This window comes from Muntiacus reevesi, chromosome 21, assembly GCF_963930625.1.
Source record: "Muntiacus reevesi chromosome 21, mMunRee1.1, whole genome shotgun sequence".
In the NCBI taxonomy this organism is placed as follows: domain Eukaryota; kingdom Metazoa; phylum Chordata; class Mammalia; order Artiodactyla; family Cervidae; genus Muntiacus; species Muntiacus reevesi.
The window spans coordinates 15,629,700-15,643,231 of record NC_089269.1 but is presented as its reverse complement, the minus strand read 5'-3'; positions in this window follow the sequence as shown (position 1 = coordinate 15,643,231).

The following is a 13,532-nucleotide window of genomic DNA, read 5'->3' as shown; positions in this document are numbered from 1 at the left end:
ACGAAGTCCAGACAGACAGAGGGAGCCGAGACGGCAGAGTCTGTGTTTCTGTGTGTTCCAGGGGGCCATGGGGGCCCTGGGGGCCGCAGGGAGGGTGGGCAGCTTCATGTTGTGCCACAGAAGTCCAGGAAGGTGGCCGCCTGGAAAGTGCCGATCTGGGGGAGGGCTGCAGGCAGTCAGGGTCTGCCGAGTCTGGCCTACAACCCTGCCAGTCTGGCAGAAAGCAAAGAAGAACTAAAGAGCTTCTTGGTGAAAGAGGAGAGTGAAAAAGTTGGCTTAAAACTCACATTCAAAAAAGGAAGATCATAGCATCCGATTCCATCACTTCATGGCAGATGGATGGGGATACAATGACAACAGGGACAGACTTTATTTTCTTGGGCTTCAAAATTGCTGCAGATGGTGACTGCAGCCATGAAATTAAAAGAGGCTTGCTCCTTGGAAGAAAAGCTATGACCAACATAGACAGCATATTAAAAAGGAGAGACATTACTTTGCCAACACAGGTCCGTCTAGTCAAAGCTATGGTTTTTCCAGTAGGCATGTATGGATGTGAGAGTTGGATCATAAAGATAGCCGAACACTGAAGAATTCATGCTTTTGAACTGTGGTGTTAGAGAAGACTTTTGAGAGTCCTTTGGCCTGCAAGGAAATCCAACCAATCAATCCTAAAGGAACTCAGCCCTGAATATTCATTGGAAGGACTGATGCTGAGGCTAAAAATCTGAAACTTTGGCTACCTGATGCAAAGAACTGACTCACTGGAAAAGACCCTAATGCTAGGAAAGATTGAAGTCAGGAGAAGGGGACGGCAAAGGATGAGATGGCTGGATGGCATCACGGACTCAATGGACATGAGTTTGAGTAAGCTCCGGGAGTTGGTGATGGACAAGGAAGACTGGCTTGCTGCAGTCCATGGGGTTGCAAAGAGTCTAAGATGACTGAGCGACTGAACTGAACTGATTGGCCTCACTAATGATGTACTGCCAGTATCCGCCCATTATGTGTATATATTGCTGATCCTTGCTGTGTGACTTCATTTCCTTCTTTGGGATGAGTCTGTTGCTTTGCTACCTTAACATCAGAATGGGTCTGTAATTTGTTTTGGCCAAGGAAATGAAAGCAGAAATGACAGTCTGCCAATTCTGAGCAAAAACTTTCACAGTCATTTGGCAGTTTCAGCATGTCCCTGGGGTTGATCATTTTGATTTCATTCCAGGATATAGACATTACATAGCAGAGCTGTGAAAAAACCCTGAAGATCCTGGAGATTTCAAGCAATGTGAGTAAGAAATGCACAAATACTGTTCTAAGCCACTGGTATCATTTTGATTATTTGTTTAGTGACTGATAGTCTCTACCTCTTGTAAACTCCTGATTGTTAAAAAACATTTTACTCATCTTTAACTTTTCAATGATCACCATCCCATGAAAGAGAAATCTCTAAAAACGTCACTTCTCAGCATCTTCTGCGTTATAGCTGTTGTGTCTCTTCTCTCTTGGCTCTTCTATTACGCTTTCGTTAATGCGGGAGTGAAGACTGTGTGATGGGTATAGAGCCATTCTTGGCCCACACCCATGGCAAAGCATTTGTCTATCACAGCATGCTTTCCCTCAAATCACAGAGATCTGGAAATACTTTCAATTCAGTGTACTTGGAAGAAACTACCAGTGAATTAGACTTGGTACTATTTGAAATCTATTTGTTATCTCTGGTCTAGGGAAGAGGTAACAGGCTTGAGATTTGAGGATAGCACTGCTCTTATCTATCTCACTTAAACTTCCTGGACTTTGCAAAATTAATTTGAAAAGTTTCTTATAATTTCAGTCAATTTTAACATATTTCAAAATATATAAATTCAAGTTATCTTTCTTATTTTCAATTAAATTTTGTGATTATTTTTAGTTCAAATTTCACTTTAAAATTTAACATCCATTATTGTGATACTTAAGTCATTTTTTGTGGCAGAAATGTTTGAAAGACAGTCTAAATTACAGTAGAGAAATGAAAACTGTTATTTTTAAATAATGTAGTTTGTGATAGCTATTCTAATGATACTTTTCACTTCTTGCCCTGCATTTACATCGTAATAAATATTATTAAAACTGGAGCTTGTAAACACTCAAGATAATTTAAAATACAGTTTTTAAAAATAGAAAAGAAAGCACAATCAGGTTTTTGAATCACTAATTCAAGCACTGTTCTCTTGATTAGAACTTAAGCATATTTTACTATATTAAGAAAACAGAAGGACACTTTAGCATTTTATTTAGAAATGTATTTGAGCATTCAAATAGAACTATAAAGCTGTTTCAATTTTGGTTAGTGAAGAAGCTCCTCTTCTCTGCCAATTTAATGAATGGAAACCAAGAAGCATCCAAAGGGTGACAAAGCCTGAGTCTTACAACCAAAACTCTATTAATGGTTTAAAATCAAAAGACCTTCAGACTTCCTGAGATTTAAGGAGTTTTTGTGCTAATTCTCTTAAGTTTCAGAAACTTTTTAAAACTCTTAAATGACTCTTCTAGAGAAATTTTAAAAATAAACCCCTGTTTTTAAAACACAAATATGTTTAAATCTTGTACATACATACAAATTATTTTCATCCTACACATATATTTTCCTTCTTCAAACACATTATTTCTTTAATCTCATTTCCAAATGAGTGTCCATTTTTCCTTAATATACTCAGAGGTCATGTAATAATTCTTTAGGAGAAAGATATAATTAGATAGGTGGCTACCAACATTTTTGCTCACGTTACGTTAATTAAATGCTTACGTTACTGGTGCTGTTGATTAATCAATATTGATTATTTTGAATGCCTCCCTGTGGCAATTGATGATGAAATAAACTTAAAAAAATGTATATTCTAATAAAGCTTATTTTGATTAAGAGAGATATTTACAGAAGCCAAGGACTCTTGCCAATCAACCACTTCAGAGTACACACTAGCCAGTTACCATCTTTCTGAAACTCTCACTGGTTGAACCACTTATCTTTTGCCCTTATATCACCCACTGGCCAGACACCCGACAACTCAAAACAGTCTCTACATCCCTGAACACACTGAAGTTTATTCAGAAGTAGCCGATCATAAATCTGCTTACCCTGTCTTCCCTTGCTTTTCCTGTGGAAGCCATAACAAAGACTCTTGCCCTGCTTCCTGCTTGCACCTTCTGCCTCTTCTTCTATCCTGGTGCTTCCTCATGTGGTCCTGCATGCTGTGGCGTTCCCCCTCCTCCAAGAAACAGAGGAGCAAGCTCTCTTTTCAGTAGCAATAATCTTATGTTGGCCTCACCATACCTGAATAATAGCAAATTATAATAAATACCATATTTTAAAACATATGTATGTATATATATGTGCATGTCAGTAGTATGCATGTGTGTATTTTATGCTGAGAGGGTTTTATTGTACAATTCAACCACTGTGACCCTCTCTTCCATTAGTTAATAACACTGGTATATGTTTAAGAAACAACATAATCTACTAAATATATCAGTTAATTCATTTGTGATTTTTGATCTTCCAAAATATCAGTAAACTCCATTAACAATGATTTGAAGTAGTGTGTAGATTTTATACATATGGCATGTTTCAGATGCAATTGATCCTTTTAAAAAAAAATATGATTACCAAAACATGCTTCTCAGTAAATATAAAGATTACTTTTTATGAAAAAGCCTTGCAAACAAGAAGAAAGTAAATGATATGAAATTCTTTTCTCAAAAGATTACACTATGCCACTAAGGATTAAGATGAAAATTGAGTTTAGTGATCAAGTTTCTATCATATATATATGTGTGTGTGTATGTGTGTGTGTGTGTGTGTGTGTGTGTGTGTGTGTGTGTATGTTAATGTGCTTACTCACTTCAGTCATTTCAGACTCTTTGAGATCCCATGGACTATAGCCCACCAGGCTCTTCTGTCCATAGGATTGTCTAGGCAAGAATGCTGGAGTGGATGCCAATTTCTAACCTGGGATCGAATCTACATCTCTCGTGTTTCCTGCATTGGCAGGTGGATTCTTTACCAGCAGCACCATCATGAGTCCTGACATACAGACCATAGCACCATATGTCAGAAACATGCTTGGTAATCAGGTAGGCAAGATATCTTCAGAGACCAGAGGACTCACCAAAGAGTACTTCTTTCTTGATTCACCAACGCAATCTTCTCTCTCTTCTGGTTCCGCAGGTCACATAAACTGTGTTCCTCTCTGCCCCCCTCCTCCTCGTGCTAATGTCATGCAGAACAAAGTGATTACATTTTCCATGTGTATTTTCATAGCAGAGCATATTTTAAGGTTCCTTACGCTGTTTTGATATGAACAATTCATTTTGATTCCTGTTTCCAGCATAAGGAATTTCACTCATTTTCAGGGGAGAAAAGGTATCTATCTACACTGTGAGTATAACTTCAGATTGACAAGACATAAGCCAAATAACAATGCAGTTTAAGTCTGTGGTTGTTAAGGGGAAGTGAGATAATCTACTCCAATTCTTCATCATCTTAATGATGTCTTGCAATTATATAATAATTTTAGAAATCTTATAAACAATGGAGAACATGAAAAAAGACATGAAGTCATAGGAAGAGAAAACATAATGGCATTGAAAAAACTGGATGCTTTGAGATTTACTAGAGGTCAAACGAGACATGATCTTCCTTGAAAGCACAATGCAACACAATCAAATAAGTTTATAAAATTGCTGCATGTTTATACAAATCTAATTTTCTGTTTTTTCCAGTCAAAATAAAAAATAGACTTTTATTTTATTTGCTTTTCTACTTTATCTTTTCTAGTTTTGTTCTATGTTTGTTTACTTTTAGTTTCAATAGATTTTATATATACTAGAAAATAATTCTATATATCTATGAAACACATAAAGTTCATAGAAATTTTATGAAGCATTAAAAATGTGAATATTAACATTATCAATTGACATAAACCAAATATTTGCTCATTTTAATTAGGCTTTGATTAGCTTGAATTTTCAGAATATCTGTGGCTTAGGTCAATAATGATAGTAATGAAATTGTCAGTGTTAATCTTGGGACCAGTGACTCAGTGGGAATAAAAATGTCACTTTCACATGTCAATGTTAGTTAATGTATTGATGACAGATCAATGAGAGAGACAACATTACCCTGCACTTTATTAAGCCTTTTTCTTGCAGAGTGATGAATATGTAGTCATTGTTACATGCTACTCAGTTAATAACAATAGATGTCTTAAAAAGGACAGGAAGACGTTATGCATTCTCCACATAATTTCTCAAATTATTGTGAATAAACTATTCAAACATACATTAACAATTTGAAAATAAGATACTATGGAAAACTAGGTAAATTTATGGAAAAACTGTGTGTGTGTGTGTGTGAATTTGAACTGCAATGACAGAGGGATGTAAAAGAAGAGAGAAAGTCCCCTATATGCAAGTCTGTCTGTAGATTTGAATTCTCTATTAAACATTATCAAAATAATATGATCAATGATGCAATCTCATCATTATCAAAACAGGAGTGCTCCTCAAAACAGTTTATTTTCATTTATTTTTTAAGTATAATGAGCTAATCTGCCTGCCAGAGAAGGAAATTCAAGTGTCACTGGTTCGATTCCTGGGGCAGGAAGATCCCCTGGAGTAGGGAATGGCTACCCACTCCAGTATTATTTACTGGAAAATCCCATGGACAGAGTAGTCTGGTGGGCTACAGTCCTTGGCATTGCCAAGAACTGGACTGAACAGCTGTGCACTATAATGAGCTAATAGTCAGAAGCAGAGTTTTAATCAAAAGATTACAAGTTAAAAGGAAATTAAAAACAATGTCAATTTTTCTCCGTTTGAAACTTATCTGAAAGTTAGTAATCTATAAAATATGCTCTCTAGAATGATATTTAAATGTAATATTCAAGAACTATTTAGAATATATGTTGCAATTTGCTGACAAATTTCAAAGCAGTGATTTCCTTTGGAAAGGGAGGTTAACTATAATTCATTATTGTTGTTACATTAGTTATAAATTGATTTTCCTTTATTACTCAAAATTTGCATTAAAAAGTACACTATTGAATAGAATTATCAATAGCGTGAAGATATTATTCTCTTTTTACTGACATAACCTGTATCATCTGTAGATTGGAGGGAGAGTGTGGCTTCAGATATAGGATCACAGTTTCTGGAGATGGATACTCTACTTTCTTCAAATCCTTAATTCTACCATTCACCCTATGAAATTCTTAATTCAAACCAGTCAGTCCTGAAGGAAATCAGTCCTGAATACTCATTGGAAGGACTGATGCTGAAGCTGAAGTTCTGATATGTTGCCCACCTGATGTGAAGAGCTGACTCATTGGAAAAGGCCCTGATGCTGAAAGAGTCACTTCCTAGGCAGGTTGATAAAGAAGTCTGGTGGTCCCCGAGAAGAGAAGAGAGGGGTCTAGGGTTCTTGAGGAGGAGGAAAGGACCAACTTTTTTTTTTTCCTCTGGATCCGTTAGTTTTAGTCACATAAAACATTTTTTTCTCTAAGCCCAGAACTGATGATTATACAACAAACAACTGTTTAAACTCTGTCCTAAGGATTATATGACAGCAATGTACCCTGCTTGAGGACAGTTTCTCCTTCCTGAAAACCTTCTGACTAATCCTGGTATTTGAGAATGTATGTTGTGGGAGTGAGTCTGGTAGGATCTTTCTATTGTTAAATTCTGATCCTGCTGTCCTAAAGTGTAAATTGTGGGAGTGGGTCTGGTAAAACCTTTACAACCTTGAGATATTCTTTTGATTTATTGTAATAACTAATTTAAAAAGTATATAACTCCATTGCTAACCCTAGAAAGGGGAGCACACTGCATCCCACTTCTGAGGTCTATGTCAGAACTTTCTCTGTCCCTTTTCTTACTTTAATATAACTCTGCTACACACAACCTCTTGAGTGATCAAGTCTAGTCCCTGGTCCCAAAGCTAAATCTTCTTCTTTGGAGATCATGAATCCAACATCATTCACTGAAAGCTATCAGTGCTGGGAAAGATTGAAGGCAGGATAAGTTAATGACAGAGGAGGAGATGGTTGGATGGCATCACCGACTCGATGGACATGAGTTTGAGCAAGCTCTGGGAGTTGGTGATGGACACGGAAGCCTGGCGTGCTGCAACCCATGGGGTTGCAAAGAGTTGGACATGACTGAGTGACTGAACTGAACTGAACCATTCACCCTATGTGTCTAACCTTGTGTGAATTAATTCACTTCTCTGAAAAAATTGTTACTTCTACTCCTATTTAAAAGGCAAATATAGTTTTAATGATGAATTGGCATCTGAAAGCACTTAGACTATAACTGGGGGCAAGAAGAGCATTGAGGAACTGTTAGATTTTGCCATATGCACTCTGGATAAAATTCTACTTGCCAAATCCAGAGGTTCAGCATTAACGGAGTGAAGTAGGCCTTCAAAATGTCATTGAATTTCTCCACTGTCAGTGTTATATCTTCCTTTCCTTGTTATTCTCCAAGATTTCTGTTACAATTGTAGTGAACTCAATATTAAACCATGGATAAGAATGGGCATATAATAATTGCTGAAAGGCTATAGTATTGGAATACTATATAAAGAAAAAAAAATATCTCTTGACAATAAATGTCAGCACAAAACCATACAGTATTAGATATGTTTTTACACCTTGACAAGTTTCTCTACTCAAGCTAATTTCCAATAATCTCAGTTATCATTTATCATTGATACATGATATAATCACGTTCCTACTTGCCAGTTATGAAACTTTTTTGAAGTGCCCTTTTAAATTTGATAGAGGAACAAGCTGATCTTCTACCACAAATTTGTAATGGAAGTGATTAACAGAAACAATTGAGATGTTTATTCATGTTGATAGATAACAGTGGACTCTAAAATACATATGCTGTGAAACCTATGTACAGGTTTCACTTTGACCATGTGGATGCCAATTAATTGCTTAATTAATTTTAGTATGCTGAAGATTGAAACTTTATTCATGGATCTGGAGTAGAATGCCCATATATCATTAATACATGATCCCTGAATAATCTGTATTATAAAGGCTGTATATCAAAGCATACTTTGTCTTTTAACTTTTTAACATTTGAAGCATTTATGATCACTGATAAAAATTCTTTTTTTCATAAGAGACTGATATGATATTAATAGATAAGTATATATATATTTTTTTCTTAGATAAGAAGTTTACTGGCAAATGAGAAATTCATAACTTTAGTAAGTATAGAAAGACACATTTTGATAAACTTATTTATAAATGGAGTTGACTATTAAAAATCAAATTTAGCCATTTAGAGAATGAGAAATATGATCTTTATAAGTGAAAAATGATTTATGTTATTGGGAAATATTTTAAACCATATAAAATGCAGTTATTTCTCCTTTATTTTAACAAGACATACATAAAGCATTAGTCTAGAGGAAGAAAATTCAAAAACATTCCAGAGAAAAGGTGTAAGATGACTAAATTTTAGGAAGACTTCTTTACAAAGATGAGAGATGTCTAGGCTAGTCTAATCAGTGATGGTAATTCCTCAGAATTATTTAATTATCCTCTTCAGTTTTCATTCAAAGTCATCCTATGCCTCCACAAAGAAAACCCAAAGTGGAGCCTGGCCTAAAGTGAAGCTCCTATGATTAATTTTGGTATGATTAGTATTTCTGAAATCAGTTGTTACTGAGATATTGTTTTTATATCCTCCTGTGCTGATACTCTTAAAATATATGCAATATTTCATGACTATGTCATGACTCATTCATTAAATTATTCAATAATGTTTTACCCAACATATTGTAAGACTCTAGGCACTGAAACTCTGAAGATATCTAAGGTACAGATATCTTTGTTTAAGGAGCTAACAATCTAACAAGGAGACATTTATGTGAAAAATTACAACATAATATAATAAGAAGCTTTGAAATAGATATATGTCTAAGATGTTAAAATTGCACAGAGAAGGCATCTCATTAGGTTGAGAGAAAAGTCAAAGAATTCATCCTATAATGTCAGATTGACATTATAGTTGTGTCATAAAACTTGAGGAAATTTAAGCCAGGCAAATAGCAGGCAAAAAATACTGCTGTAAAAGATGAGAAACAGAAAATTGATTTAAAATATTATAAACTCTGTAGTCCACTGCAACTAACATAAGAGGGAGAGTTGAGTCTGATAGGAGTTTAAGCTAAATCAGTAAGAAAAATCACGAAGAGCTTTTGTATGATGTACTAATAATTTTGGTTATTCAGTTCAGTTCAGTTGCTCAGGAACATCTGACTTTTTGTGACCTCATGCGCTGCAGCACGCCAGGCTTCCCTGTCCATTAACAACTCCTGGAGCTTGCTCAAACTCATGTCCATCAAGTCTGTGATGCCATCCAACCATCTCATCCTCTGTCGCCCCTTTCTCCTCCTACCTTCAATCTTTCCCAGCATCAGGATCTTTTCCAAGGAGTCAGGCATCAGGTGGCCAAAGCATTGGAGTTTCAGCTTCAGCGTCAGTCCTTCCAATGAATATTCAGGACTGATTTCCTTTGGGATTCACTGGTTTGTCTCTTTGCAGTCCAAGGGCCTCTCAAGAGCCTGCTAAACACGACAGTCCAATAGCATCAATTCTTTGGCGTTCAGGTTTCTTTATAGTCCAACTCTCACATCCATACATGACCACTGGAAAAACCATAGCCTTGACTAGATGGGCCTTTGTTGACTAAGTAATGTCTCTGCCTTTTAATATGCTGTCTAGGTTGGTCATAGCTTTTCTTCCAAGGAGCAAACTTCTTTTAATTTCATGGCTGCAGTCACCATCTGTACCGATTTTGGAGCCCACCCCCCCCAAAAAAAAAAAATTAATAAAGTCTGTCACTGTTTCCCCATCTATTTGCCATAAAGTGATGGGACTGGATGATCTTCATTTTTCGAATGTTGAGTTTTAAGCCACCTTTTTCACTCTTGTTTCACTTGCATCAAAAGGCTCTTTAGTTCCTCCTTACCTTCTGCCATAACAGTGGCATTATCTTCATATCTGAAGTTATTGATATTTCTCCCGGGAATCTTGATTCCAGCTTGTGCTTCATCCAGCCTGGCATTTCTCATGATGTACTCTGCATATAAGTTAAATAATCAAGGTGACAATATACAGCCTTGATGTACTCCTTTCCCTATTTGGAACCAGTTGTTCCATGTCTGGTTCAAACTCTTGCTTCTTGATGCACATACATATTTCTCAGAAGGCAGGTGAGGTGGTCTGGTATTCCCATCTCTTGAAGTATTTTCCACAGATTGTTGTGATCTACACAGTCAAAGACTTTGGTGTAGTCAATAAAGCAGAAATAGATGTTTTTATGGAATTCTCTTGCTTTTTCTATGATACAGTGTTGACAATTTGATCTCTGGTTTTCTCCCTTTGGTTATTACCATGGAATAATAAAAGGTTTTAAACAGTTAAGAGAAAAGTTCACATTTTTGATATGGGAAAGAAAAACAAAATCATCTGGAGAATAGATCCAGGTTGAAAAATAGGTACAAATAGCTTTTTTTTTTTCTGTCCTATTTCTAAATTCTGGCACAGTTGTCAGGTATCTGCTTCCAATAAAGGAAACACAAGAGATGCAAGTTTGATCCCTGGGTCAGGAAGATCTCCTGGAGTAGGTAATAGCAACCTACTTTGGTATTCTTACCTGGAAAATGCCATGGACAGAGGAGCTTGGCAGGTTACAGTCCACGGGTCACAAAGAATTAGACATGACTGAGCAGTCACACACGCACATGCTCAATCCCTAACTTCGTTGGATTAAAAAAGTATTTCAAAATGAATGAGTCTATTATGCCACTAGGGAAATGACAGTATGTCACCAGGAAACTATAGTCCTGAAAGATAAAGTGCTGGTGGGAATAGTTTTATATGGAAGTATAATTAGAAATAGCTACAGAGAAAGTGACTGCAAGTAACCATTAGATGAGAATGCTCCAACCTTAGGTCAACCTACAGGGCAAGCTGGAGAGAGTCCTTGATCACATTTAAGGATTATTCATTAGGAAGAGCATCAACTCCAGCTAATGTTCTCTCCTCACTCCTTGGTTGCTGAAAGTAACAGACAATAAATATGTGTACTTTCTTTCAGGCCCTACATCTGTGAATTGGATATAAATCATGGATAGGCAGACTATTTCCACTACTCAAGTACTGACTCAGGGAATGAATAGTGTTTTCAAACATTCAACACATCACTTTTTCCAAAGTAGTGGGGCAGACTGTTTTAAATAAACGGTCTTGCATGCCTGCTCAATCGCTTCAGTCTTGTCCGACTCTCTGCAACCCTGTGGACTGTAGCCTATGAGGTTTCTCTGTCCATGGGATTCTCCAGGCAAGAATACTGAAGTGGGTTGCCATGCCCTTCTCCAGGCAAGAATACTGGAGTGGGTTGCCATGCCCTTCTCCAGGGGATATCCCTGACCCAGGAATCTAACCTGCATCTCCAGCATTGCAGGTGGATTCTTTACCAGCTGAGTCACCAGGAAGCCCCAAGCAAATGGTAATTACAACAAATAAAAGCTGAGAGAAAAATTTAAATTCAAATGAACACAGGTAATCATTGATCCCCTAGTATTTAAAGAAAAAGCAAAACAGTGAAACAGAGGCATAATGGTCATCCACAGTGTAGAGGGTATTAAAAAAATTATCCACTGATTTTTAAAATAAAATATTTATTATTATTATTATACCTGGTTGATTATTGTTATTATTTTGCCTTGCAAATCTCAAACTATTAAGCCATTAAGATAACAAATATATTACTTCAGCTGAGAAAAAATGTTACTGTGAAGTTTTTAATTTTTAAATGAATAGATTAATTAATTATTAATTTTTTTTAAAAGCAAGTAAATTTTTAAATTGTCTTAGGTTTTAGTTCAGTTCAGTTGCTCAGTCGTGTCCGACTCTTTGTGATCCCTTGGACTGCAGCACACCAGGCCTCCCTGTCCATTGCCAACTCCTGGAGTTTACTCAAACTCATGTCTATTGAGTCAGTGATGCCATCCAACCATCTCATCCTCCGTCATCGCCTTCTCCTGCCTTCAATCTTTCCCAGCATTAGGGTCTTTCCAAATGAGTCAGTTCTTGGCATCAGGTGGCCAAAGTATTGTAGTTTCAGCATCAGTCCTTCCAATGACTATTCAGGACTGATTTCCTTTAGGATGAACTGCTTTAAGTAGTGAAGGAAAAGAGTAATATGTATCAGCATGCCAAATGATGGAGGATTCAGAAAGCTTCTTTACTTATTGAGAAGTCACATGGGGTGTGACACTGGAAATCCTGCTGTCTGGAGAAAGGTGTTATTTTGCTTGCTGTAGGGATGAGCGATTCTGAAGAAAATTAGAAGTTTTAGAATATGATGAAAAATTGTTAAATTCAGAGAAGGGAACAAGGAACCCCACCCTGTAGAATCTTGCTCAAGAAAAGAAAAAACTCTGCTGTGAAAACATAGAAACTTGAGACGTTTTGAGGAATAATCTGACAGGTGAGGGGGCCTGCGCCTAGTGGCTCACTTGAACTAGAAGGACTGAATGACTCGCCAGGAATCCTGCAGCCCAAGGGAGGAAAAAAGAGCAGAAATAGCGGCACATCACCGTACAGATGAGAGAAAGCCTGGGTCGCACCTCCTGTCCTCCAAAACACGTAAAGCTGCACCTTTCTGCAGGTGTAAATCACAGCATAGAAATTTAAAATCTGCTCCTCAGACTTACACGTGTTCATGCAATAAGGTATTTGGCAAAAGGCACGTGACAGTTGTGGGACATAGTTTCAAATTTCCTGAGGAATTCCATCTGAACAACCTGACAACTTGATGGTCAGAAAATAACTCAGTAAGCTTTCTTGATTTAGTGTTTCCTTTTGTGAAATTAAAAAAATATATATATATATATATAATACTTTGTCTAATAATTATTAAAAATGAATATAAATTATATTTAAAGTGCTTTAAATGGGACTTGGAACATTGTGTATACACTAAACAAAAGGAAGCTACCTTTGGTTACTTTGTCCCAGATACTATGTTTTGAGCAAAGAATAAAATGATGTACAAAACTATAATCTCTGCTTTCCATCTCCTCTGCAAACTTCATTTTCCAGGATATCAGATGATTTTTCACTTGTCTTTGCTGAAACCATCTTGCTAAAATGTCTCCCTAATTCTGACAAGCTATACCCACTGCGTGAAATCCACTTTTTGTGCAATAGAATGATTTATTTAAATGTCACATCAGTCATGTTGCCTGCATGCGCCATACACTCCAATACCTTTCCATTGTCCTTATAAAATAATCTGAACTGCTTGTCTTGTGTGCAAGGCTGCACTTGAACTAGAGCTGCCCACTTCTCTGACCTCATTTTTCACCCTACTCACTCTCATCCACTTTAATTCAGCCACATTGGTTTCCTTGCTATTCCTCACACTGCCAACCCTATTCATGATTCAGGACCCCGATAAATTGATCTCTC